Genomic DNA, 11,811 nt, shown 5'->3' with positions numbered 1-11,811 from the left:
GGTAAGACATTGACCAAACGCATAACAAAAACAAACAGTATGGACCAAATGTGTAACAAAAACAAATTGTAGGGACCTTCCGAGATAAAAAAATAAGTTAGGGACAAAACACGCAAATTACCCCAAACCATAGGGATCATTCGTGTAATTTACTCTTTTGTTAATTTAGGATTACAATTTAAGTTTAACACTATACTTTATAACTTTTTTAACTATTTATAAAATAGTCACTTGATTATCTTTCAAGTTTAACTGAAATTTTGATTTAAGTTAACTACTTAACATTATATTGAAATTAATAATTTAACTATTATGCATAAAATCATAAATTATACAAAAGTTGTAACTTTAAAATGACAATTGCTCACAACATATCCAAACTAATAAGTTTGCTATAATATGTTAAAAAATTAGAGTTATAATTTTATAAATAGATATAAAATATGACATTTTTAAATGTAGTTTAGTTAATTTATGACTAGAATTTAATTTTTGCATTAATTTAACATTATTAACAAATTTTTAATAATTATTAAAAAACAATTGAAAAGTCATAGAGGTTTCAAATGCATGTAGTTCAAATTATATATATATATATATATATATATATATATATATATATATATATATATATTTAGCTACATAATTAAATAACATATATGTCCGTAAAATCAAAACGTATTTGATGTAATACCAACATTATATTTTTCATCAATATAATAAAATATTAAACCAAAAAATAACTAATGTTACATAATTGAAAAAGCTTTTTTAATATAAAAATAAAGATAAAAGGCACCCATATATATATATATATATATATATATATATATATATATATATATATAGAGAGAGAGAGAGAGAGTAAATTACACGAATGGTCCCTATGGTTTGGGTTAATTTGCACGTTTGGTCCCTAACTTTTTTTTTAACTCGAACCATCCCTATAGTTTGATTTTGTTTCGCGCTTAGTCCCTCCCAGACCTTAAATGACTATATTGCCCTTGGTTATTTTTTAATTTAATTTATTATTTGTTATTTGTTTATTGTTTATAATAAAAAAAACAAATGGCCCACCGTTTTCCAGGGCCTTTCCAATCGTGATATACCTAAATATCTCTTTCATCAAGAACTAACTTTGAACCCTAAGGACCATCTCCCCTGTACTCGTCGACTCCTTGAACCCCAATGAAAAGCTCTCTCTCTTCCTTCCATTCTTGAACCCAACAATTTTGTCGCCGCCATGATTTTCGTCGTATTGTGTTGAAGCCCCAATTCTTAAGCTCGTCAATGTTGCTGTTGGTTTGAACACACCATCGTTGTTGCCGCCGTAGAACCTACCATCGTTGTCGCCGCCCTAGTTGTAGAACCCACCAGATTGAACCCACCATCTTCATTGGAGTTTCATACGTTGTGATTGCTGCCAATAAAAAGTCGCAAGAAACCCTCCGACCTCTTACACTGTCAACACCACACTCATTGCTCCTAATTATTTTTGGCTTTGATTCTTGATCGATTTGGTTCCCAAGCCAGTTAAAGAATCCATTTGGTTCTCGGGTCAATTTAAGGATTGAACTAGCTTTATTTCTTCCAGGTAGGTGGTACCCTTAAGCACTTGCCATTTTTAACTTTATTGAAGCAGATGCTATTTTGGAATTTGCAATTGGGCGACCAGTATGTGTATGGATGTTACGAAGTGCTTTTGTACAATGTATTTCACACTTTTGAGTTTTTTGTATGTCAAATATTTTGTAAATTCAGATTCATTGTTCTGTGACTGAACTAGTCTTCTTTGATGAATCCACCACGACAAACGAGGGTTTAGGGACGTACCGAATGAAGGAGATGTAGCCAGAGTATCGTTTCTTTAATTACATAATGGCGAAGATGTAGCATGAGGGTTAAAATTGAACATTTGGGTTTTTCCGGAAAAGATGGTGGCGGCCTTGCTAGACGGAGAAGACGATGATGGTGGTTGAGGTGATGAATTGGGATTGAATGGGTGGGCACATTATTGTAATATATATACATAAATTAGTAAATCAAAAAGAAATTATAAATAATGATATATATAAAAATAAATAATAAGAAAAGAAATAGGTGAGGGTAATATAGTCATTTCAGGTCTTGTAGGGACTAGGCGCGAAACAAAATCAAACTATAGGGATGGTCCGAGTTAAAAAAAAAAGTTAGGGACCAAACGAGTAAATTACCCCAAACCACAGGGACCATTCGTGTAATTTACTCATATATATATATATATATATATATATATATATATATATATATATATATATGTTATAAATAAAAATAATATAAACAAAATAAAAATAAATTAGCATATACAATCTGTTAAATTTTGGGTTTGACATTACTCCTGACACATTAAATCGTCGACTGCCTTCAGAATTGTATAAGTACAAACTTTAAACCTATTGAGTGTAGACAACTAGTTATGATATCTAAAATGTATCATCTCACATGTCATGTCAAAATGGTGTTATAAAACAAAATATAATAAATTATAACATCTTTAAATTTCTATGTTATCATTTTTTTTTAAAAAAAATTGTTTTTTTTCCTTTTTCAATTTATTTATTTTTTATTGTTTTTTTTTTTCAATTTATTTTTGTAACCACGTTGGATTAATTAAAAAACAAAACATGCAATTTAATTAAATCATAGATTAACCATAACATTAAAAACTTAAAAAAAATAAAAATAATAAAAATAATAAAAAAAAAAAAGGAACATTACACACCAAAAAAAATGTTGTCCTAAAAACTAAAAACAAGATCAAATAGTCATCCAAATATTGTTTTTCGATTTTCTCCTTCGTCTTCCGGATCACTTGCACTTCTTGTGGTCCTATATTTTCTTCGCTTGTCTGGAGAATTGTTAAATTCTTCGACATTTGATCTTTCTTCTCTTGCTTATGAAGAAACTCTAAGTGCTCACATTGCACATCAACCTTTTGTTGGGGGATCAGATTGTGTTGGTCGAACTTTGTTTTCTTTTCTACCAACTATTGTGCCCTTTTATCAGTTTTGTCACCGTGACGTTGAGCGTGTTTCGCTTTGTCGCGTACGATTGGTCGACCGGGGGGGGGGGGGGGGGGGGATCTCTTCAATGTCGTCGGGGATGTCATCCGCGTTGACGTTGAGGTCAATGTTAGTTCGTGCGTCGGAAACCTCAAACAAACTAAAATTACGAGACATCTTTGATTGTGCCTCCGACGATGTTATCGCCTTAATCCATTTTGGATCTTGCTTGACAATCTCCTATATTTTTTAAAACTCGAAAGCGTGTCCCATTTCTACTTGATATTGTTCCCGCGCAACTTTGTACACATCAAAATCATTTGCACCACTTTGCTTTTGCGACTATAGTCTCATGAAAATCTCATTAGAATTGGTGCACCGACAACTGATCAAAGTCGACTTGCTACTAAGCATATCAATATTGCGATATGGTTGTTTCTTCACAATCACGTGGAATTTGCCGAATACGGCTTCCTAAAACCCAATTCTTTGCATATCATTTCCGATGGTTGAACTCTTTAAAGTCTCGCACCACACCACCACCAATGCATACTCCTCTTCCGGTGTCCAAAAATAGTGGAGGATCTTCTTCCGTATCTGCGACTGTCTTCCTTTTCTTTTTCCCTTTTCATTTTCCTATCCCTTTCCGACTGCCTCCTGTTTGTGTTTCAAGAACAATTTCTAGTGGTGGTTTGTGTGGGTGGTGGTTATGTGGGTGGTGGTTGTGTGGTTGTTTGTTGCATGGAAGTGAAAGCACTGAAAAATGTTTTGTTGAAGATTTGAGTTTTGTTGCATGCAAGGGATGTAGGAAATTGCATTGGGGTGAGTTTAAGTTGAGTAGGTTCATATAACTTCCGTATTGTACGAACCCTCTCGGTGTGGATGTGTTTGTGTTTGAAGTCGAGGTGTTTGAGTTTGGCTCCATATTTGGTTGAAAGGAATAGTGTTTTTTTTAAAGTTGAAAGTAGTATGAAAATGAGAGAAGATTGTGTGTTTAAAAATTATATTTGTGTGTATATTTATATGTAAAATAAAATAAAAGTTAATTTTTTTTAGATATTGACTATTCACCAATGGTAAAAACAATGACCATTACATCATGTTATCAATTGTTATGCGGGCAATAGAGGGCAACAAAATGGCTGGTAATAGACGAAAAAGAAATGGAGGGGAGGGGCGGTGTTTAGCCGTAACCACAGCGTTTTGGGTTTGTCACGTCATAAAAACGGATGTGAGCGTTGCCTACACCGTTTACGCTGAATACAGGAGCCATGACATGACGGACCTTTTAGAAATTTGGTTATCACTAGGGGTGTAAGTGAGTCGAGCTACTCGTGAGCTACTCGGGATCGACTTGTTAAAAGCTCGACTCGAGATCGAATTAAACGAGCCTGAGCCGAGCTCGAGCCTAAATATGAGGCTCATTTATTAAACGAGCTCGAGCCGAGCTTCAATTAGTGAGATCGCGAGCCTAAACAAGTTTAAACGAGCCTATATATATATATATATATATATATATATATATATATATATATATATATATATATATATATATATATATATATATATATATATATATATATATATATATATATATATATATATATGCTCGTTTAGGCTCGATTAGGCTCGCGAGCCCGCTGAATTGTTCACGAGCTTCATTTTAAAGCTCGAATCGAGCTCGAGCTTAGTCAGATTCGGACTCGGCTCGGTTCGATTACACCCTAGTTATCACTTTGTGGATCTCTTCTTGCAACTACCATCGGCGTTCTTACGAACGCAACGTGTCAACGAGTCAACCAACAGCTGTAGGCGTGCAGCATTGGAATAAATTGGTGTGTTTATTTTTTTTAAAAATCAAAAGAAATAATAAAAAAGTGTATGGTGGGCGTGGGCTTGGATTTGCATATGAATAAAATACTTCCGGTGATAATTAAATTTGGATTTTATATTTAAAAGGTATAAATAACTTCCGATACGATTTGGTAAATGATCTTACATTCTTACATATTACTCATAGTACAATCAATAGTCGTGACACTGTGACGTGTGAAAGTAATGGTTTACATCTGACAAATCTTCAAAAATAATCTTTTTGGTTCTCAAAAATTAAGTTTAATTATTAAATTTTTAGGTAATTGTTTTTGTGGTTTCAAAACTTTTAACGTTTGGTCTTTAATTTTATCTCTGTTAGTTTTTTTTTTTTTTTTTTTCTGTTAAGTCCATTTAGACGAGGGTAAAATAGTATTTTCCATGACACACAGACCATTTACGAAGATTCGGCTATTTTATATTTGTAAACCGATTTTATTTATAAAAAAAAAACCTAAAAAACTTAAAACCTGTAACAACATAATAAAAGCTTTCAAGCACCACAAAACTTTTTGATTGTATGTTCATCGAACATTCCATTATGTGTTCATCTCAGAAAGCTTAAAAGCTTTGACTATGTCGTCGTCCCAATAAACTCAACCAAACATAGTTGCTACCATTCGTTGGACCTAGAAAGACAAAGATATGAAAACAAAAAAAAATGAAAAAATACGAAAGAGACGCAACAAAGATTTCATAGCCCATTAACATCGATATCCTCGGCCTAGATTTTGATCTCCAAACCCTCCTCAATATCCATTGTCGCGGATGACAAAATCAACTTCATCTCCCCTCTTGAATTTTACTCTACTATAGAGATGAAAAAAAAAATGAGTGAAGCTGGGAAGGAGGTAATGCACATTCAAAGTTGAAATCATTTAACTGTAGATTTTGGCACTACCACCACCCATCATTTCCCCCTTCCTTTTTCGAAAACCTACCTCCAAAAGAATATTGTAGCCTGTAATTTTCTATTGGAATGACGACGATTCTAGAGCCATCTGGTGGTAGAAATTGTGTTAAAACCTTACATAACCTTGTTATATTCTGATTTATGTCTCCGATGAAAATCTTCTTTGTACGAAGATTTAGGTGATATACAATAATTTTAGATGTACCCACATTATCAATTTCTTTCACTTTAGGATATCTAGGTAAACATATTGAACCGATATAATTACAATCTACTATAAAAAAAAAAAAAAAAAAAAAAAAAAAAAAAAAAAAAAAAAAAAAAAAAAAAAAACATTATTGGAAAAAAGAATGCACCGTTGATCCTTATTAACTAGTTGGATTAAAACTCATGATCAAGAGTTTTACAGACTCCCAAGCACTTTGCGTAACTTTCCAAATAGAGGTTTTAAATTCTTTAATTTAACTTGTGGAATTGTGTGGATATTTCTCTAGTATTCGAAAACTAAAACAAAATGTCAATGAAACAACCGATTAGAACCCAACAAAAACCCTAACTGACGTAATCCCTATCCAAATCCAAAAATCGAAAATCATCATGTATCAAAGTAAAAGCATAAACCAAATCCCCAAATAATTTTTCCAACTAAATAAATAAAAATCTTCTCCAATTAATCTAACAAAGAATAAGTGGAGAGAATGATTATTTTTACATATTTGTCTTAAGATTATGATTTATGCAAAGGTGTTTTATTTTCTTATAACTATAGGAACAATTCATACAATTCACTATTAAAAATATTTATAGATTCAAATAAATTTTTTTAAAGAACTTGCTGTAAAGAAAAATGTACTAATTTATATACCCATAAAAACAAATGAGGGAAAACTAAGTCAACAAATTTTAATTATTTAAACAAAGTAACATTTACTTAAGTTGATAAAATATATAACTTTTTAATGGTAATATTGTTTCTTAAACTAAAATCCTTATTCTTTGTATTATAATATACGTGTTAAGCTAACATGTTAGGGTGGTTGGTATGGGCCATTTTTGGTGTCGAGAGACCTAAGTGCCCACATCGTTAAGACCAAACAAACATCGCCTTCTTAGGCTTTATGTTAGGAGGCGTTGCAACTTCAACGTTGTTTAATGACGAATTTTTCAAACGGTTTAACGGTCTTTTTTAAAAAAAAAAAATTCTTTTACCTATATATATATATATATATATATATATATATATATATATATATATATATATATATATATATATATATATATATATATATATATATATCATTCTCCTCATTTTTTATCAACACTTTTCAACCAAAAAATGGAGAAAAACTCAAACACTCCTCCACCAAACCCAAACCCACATCCGAACACAATCTCATCTACGTAATTCGCCGGAAACGAGAGTTATATTAACTTAGTAGCACCCAAAGTTTGCCGTAAATAGCATACCAACAAACATTTTTCATTACCGCCTCACCTCCTATGCAATTTCCTTCCAACAAAACATTTCCGGGTAATAACCAAATTTGCAACAAAAACTTTTTGGTACATCATCTTTCGTACCAAATTTCCTAATACACGAAAACCTTTAACCAATTTCTACACAAGCACCACCACCCACACGACCATCTGTAAAATTTGTTACCTACACTCAAGTCGAAGGCAGTCAAAGAGGGAAAGAAAATCAAAATCAAAAAGGGAAAACCAAAGACAATGAAGAAGTTTTACAATGGTAGACGTTGGAGGAGGAATACGCTTTAGCAGAAGTCTGGTGTGGGACATCAAAAAATAGCAATAAAGAAAATTGTAAGAACCTGAAATTTAGAAAATTTGACTTTTTGTAATGTGACGTCTCATTTTCATAACAAAAAATTTTCATTTTTATTATAGTAAAACTTACCAATTATAAATCAATTATTAAGAAAATCATTTATTCCAAAATACATTTATTGAAAACCGGAGTAATATAAGAAACACGAAATCCTTAATGTTGTTGATGAGTGTGTACAGCCCCGCCTTCGCCTTCCCACGATCACCGATAAAACCTGGAAAACATAAGCAACTAGGTAAGTGCAAAGCTTAGTGAGTTTCCAACAAAATACCCCCATACGATAAACATTCAATCATGCATAACAACCCACAATCATCATATTGGAATGTCTGGACCCACCAGTCCTCAGACTGGAATGCCAACAAGCAACGGGTCCATTCAGCCATCAGGCTAGAATACATAGGGTTTGTTGGACTACCGCCTTAACACAAGTGCTCTTACCGAGCCTATGTGCCCATGGCTTACAGTTGGCCCGCACCAGGTATCTTGGCCTACAACACAAAGCAGGACCGCCTCAACCCACTACCACCATATGTCGACATATAAACAATCAAGGATCAAGTAGGCACATAATACATGAAAAAATCAATCATACAGCTCACAAACAACTACTAGTCCTCTCACAACACCTTGTCCCGCTACCAACTATCCTCCATGAAATACGTAACCAGAGGTGAGATAGTCATCCAAACAGATGACCCTACTCTAGAGCCACAACTAAACAAGGAGCAGGAAAGAAAGCCTAGATCAAGAGTTCTTAGGTTATCCTACATGACTACATACATCCTATAGGGCACTCCACTAGATGATAACAAATATACCATTACAACAACATCCCATCATATGAGGATATATAAACAAATCTAGCAGATCACTATAGCACAACAACATCCTATATCCCAAGTTATAGATCTAACAGATCACCACATCGTAACAAACTCCTATATACTAGGATACATGACCTAGTGGGTTGGGATTGGTGCCTTCAACCCATATGTACTTTAAGGAAGTTCACCTGAATCAAAGAACTCTGAAACACTGCGATATGCTCCCTTCTGTAATGCTTGCTCCCACGAATCCACTCCAGAAGAATGATCAAGGTGAACAAGGTATGGATCTACAAGCTCCAATGCAACCAACACTTCTCCAATGAGCGCCTTCTTCTCAAAAATGCACTAAGAACACTTCAAATCACTCAAAAACAGCTTCTTCTGCTCATAAGGCTCAAACTAGGGTTAGGGCTTCAAGGGAATACGTTGGAGAGGTGGAGGCTGAGAATGGAAAGGGTTTAGGGGTGTTAAGGAGCTTAAATAGGGCTCAAAACCCTGAAATTAGGGTTTAGGTTCTCATCGCGTACGCCCAACGTATCAGGTTTATCCTCTGCAATTAGCCTTGTTTTATACGCCCAACATACACCCTGTATGCCAAATGTACTCGACTTTAACTCAAAAACCTTCCTAACTTCTAATTATCATAAATTCTTCGTTCCAACTCTGTTTTCAACGACCTTTATTGTTGGGTTTTGAGCAATCTAACACTTCCTAAGTGTGCATGCAACCCTAATAAACCTTGGATCTATGTTTGTCTAAATACATGCAAAATAATAATTTTCCAAGGTTTATAACCTATCTAACATGGCATGGGGAACATTTCAACATAAAAGAGTTAGAAGAGATTACATACCTTTTTGATGAGTTTGGTTCTTGAGGAGTTTGAGGGCCAAGCACCAATAGTGTGAATGCCTCAAATGGAATCACAAAACACCACAAACTCTTGGAAAACTTTGAGAGAGAATACACACTTGTATTTTCGGCCACACACAAGCTCACACACACTAGTTCACTAGTTGCCATTTCATGCTCCATAAGCATGTTTATATAGTGTGCATGGTTAGGGTGAAACCCTAATAACCCATGACCTTTCCTTTTCCAAGGATCCATGGGTTAAAAGCTCCATGGATCATCCATGGACTTCCATCCAAGCCTAGCCCATTAACAAATGAGTGTTAGCCCACACCATATAAAACCAATAGCCCATAATCTAATTAGTCTTCCTTTTAATCTCTAAATTAATTCATAATTAATTTAAGACTAATACTAATTAAATAACATAACTTCATATTAATATATAATAACTTATAATATATTAATAAACATATGTGTATAACTCTCATAAAATTATCCATAAATAGTTCAGGTGAGATGCAACCCAAATGGACCATGCCGGTCGGGTCAAGTATATACCAAATAAGTTATGGACTTAGACACCTTATCCAACAGACTCCCACTTGGATAAGTCTAATAACTGTATTTGCCTATATAACTTCAGGAACCAACCAGCAATCGTAGCTCTCGAAAACTCCGTTGAACTATGAAGCGCCATTTTAAGATAAGTGATCATATAATCCTCTGTTCTCATGATATCAGCCGGACAAATACATGGAACAACGTCGTACTTATTGTCCAGCAGTTTGTTTCCCGATTTCCGATTTGTTTGACAAAGAACTTAATCGAACACATCAATTTAGTTCTGACCGGCCGATACATAGGTCACAACAAAATCATCGAGGGGCCCAGATATCGCTTCTATTTCTAGAAGGAACAGATGAACTTCGACTCATATGTTTGTTCTACTACTTGTTGAATTGTACACAAAGGCATGTTTTATAACATCAAGTTACTGATGCGTTTACGTGCAATCAATGCACAACCAACTCATATCTCTAGGTTTGAAGATTTATATGATATTACCGTCTCACGATCACTCGAGATAAATTCCATGAAGTGATACAAGTGAGCGTGGGTTTAATCCAATACTCATAACTTATGAGCACTCATGAATGTTGTAGCAACCATTGCTATGACTAAACCCATTTAGCCATCTACAAACTCGATTCATGACAGTCTTGATTCATACCTACTTCCAACATATGAATGACTGTGGAGTGTTTAAATAACTTAGTCATTCGGAAAGAATAACCTAGCTATTTTGGAAGTCAAAACATGCAAAGTGAAACACAATAATAATCGAATCCAATATGGTCTCAGAACCCTTTTGAATATAAATAGAACCACCTTTTATTTATCACCATATTGATTACACATTATTCATTGTATAATGTTTCAATTAATCAACTTAAGACTTGAATAAAAACAACAGTCGTCCCATGCTCCTAGCATGTACACTTTGTTTTTCTAAACAATAGTTATGCCATACTCCAAGTATGCACACTATGTTTGTCTATGATCCTTACATTGTGATGTAGATCAATTGAACATGATTCCAATGATACTCATTTCACAATCCCAAATCCTTATTGTAATGTGAGAATCCCCGATTCTTATCATTTACCAAAAAATCTGTTAGATTTTAAACTTTTATGCAATGTTCCTCATGTAATGATTATTCACAAAGTCACCAAAACCTTGTCACCAGTCATTACAAAGTATTCCAAAGAAGGTCAACTTCTATGGAACGGAAGTCTCATATTCAAAGTACATTGCTTTGAACATCCTTCTTGCATTAAGGTTTTCTAATCTTACATAGATTGAATAACTTCCACCTATGGAGACATTTCCATAGTCCCATTTTGACTATCACTCCCGAACAAGAGTTACTTCTTTTCAGAACATGTCAATATGGTCCTTTCCGACAACTTACATCATACTTCCAACTTTCCCTGAGCAACCAATCTTTGGCGAACCTCAGATTGTTCTCGACAATTGCTTAATCACTTTAGTCATATCCAGTTCTAGATTTTTCCCTTCTCAATGCCTTAAGCATTTGGAAAATTTAGAAAAGATGAATATTATAGCACATGCAATCGATCCTATATCCGAAGCATATGGGACACGATTCATGATGTTTGACATAAAGACATGATACTAGACCAGTCTTTTGCTACACTACATTTTTTTTATTTGCCATGTTTTCAAATTTTAACTATGAAGAGGGATGCCGTAATCATAATCGAATTTTGAAAACGCAATATATATAGAATTTCTTCAAGTTGAACCATTCCAACATAAAATTCATATATATATTCTTGACTAAAGATGATTAAAATCTCATTCTAAGCTTCTAGAATTGAAATGAAAAACAATTTTTCAACCCCTGCAACTTCACGAATTGAAACT

This window comes from Lactuca serriola, chromosome 9 (genome assembly GCF_051521515.1).
Source record: "Lactuca serriola cultivar US96UC23 chromosome 9, Lser_US96UC23_V15, whole genome shotgun sequence".
NCBI lineage: Eukaryota > Viridiplantae > Streptophyta > Magnoliopsida > Asterales > Asteraceae > Lactuca > Lactuca serriola.
The sequence above is the reverse complement of the archived record's forward strand: the minus strand, read 5'-3'. Positions refer to the sequence as shown.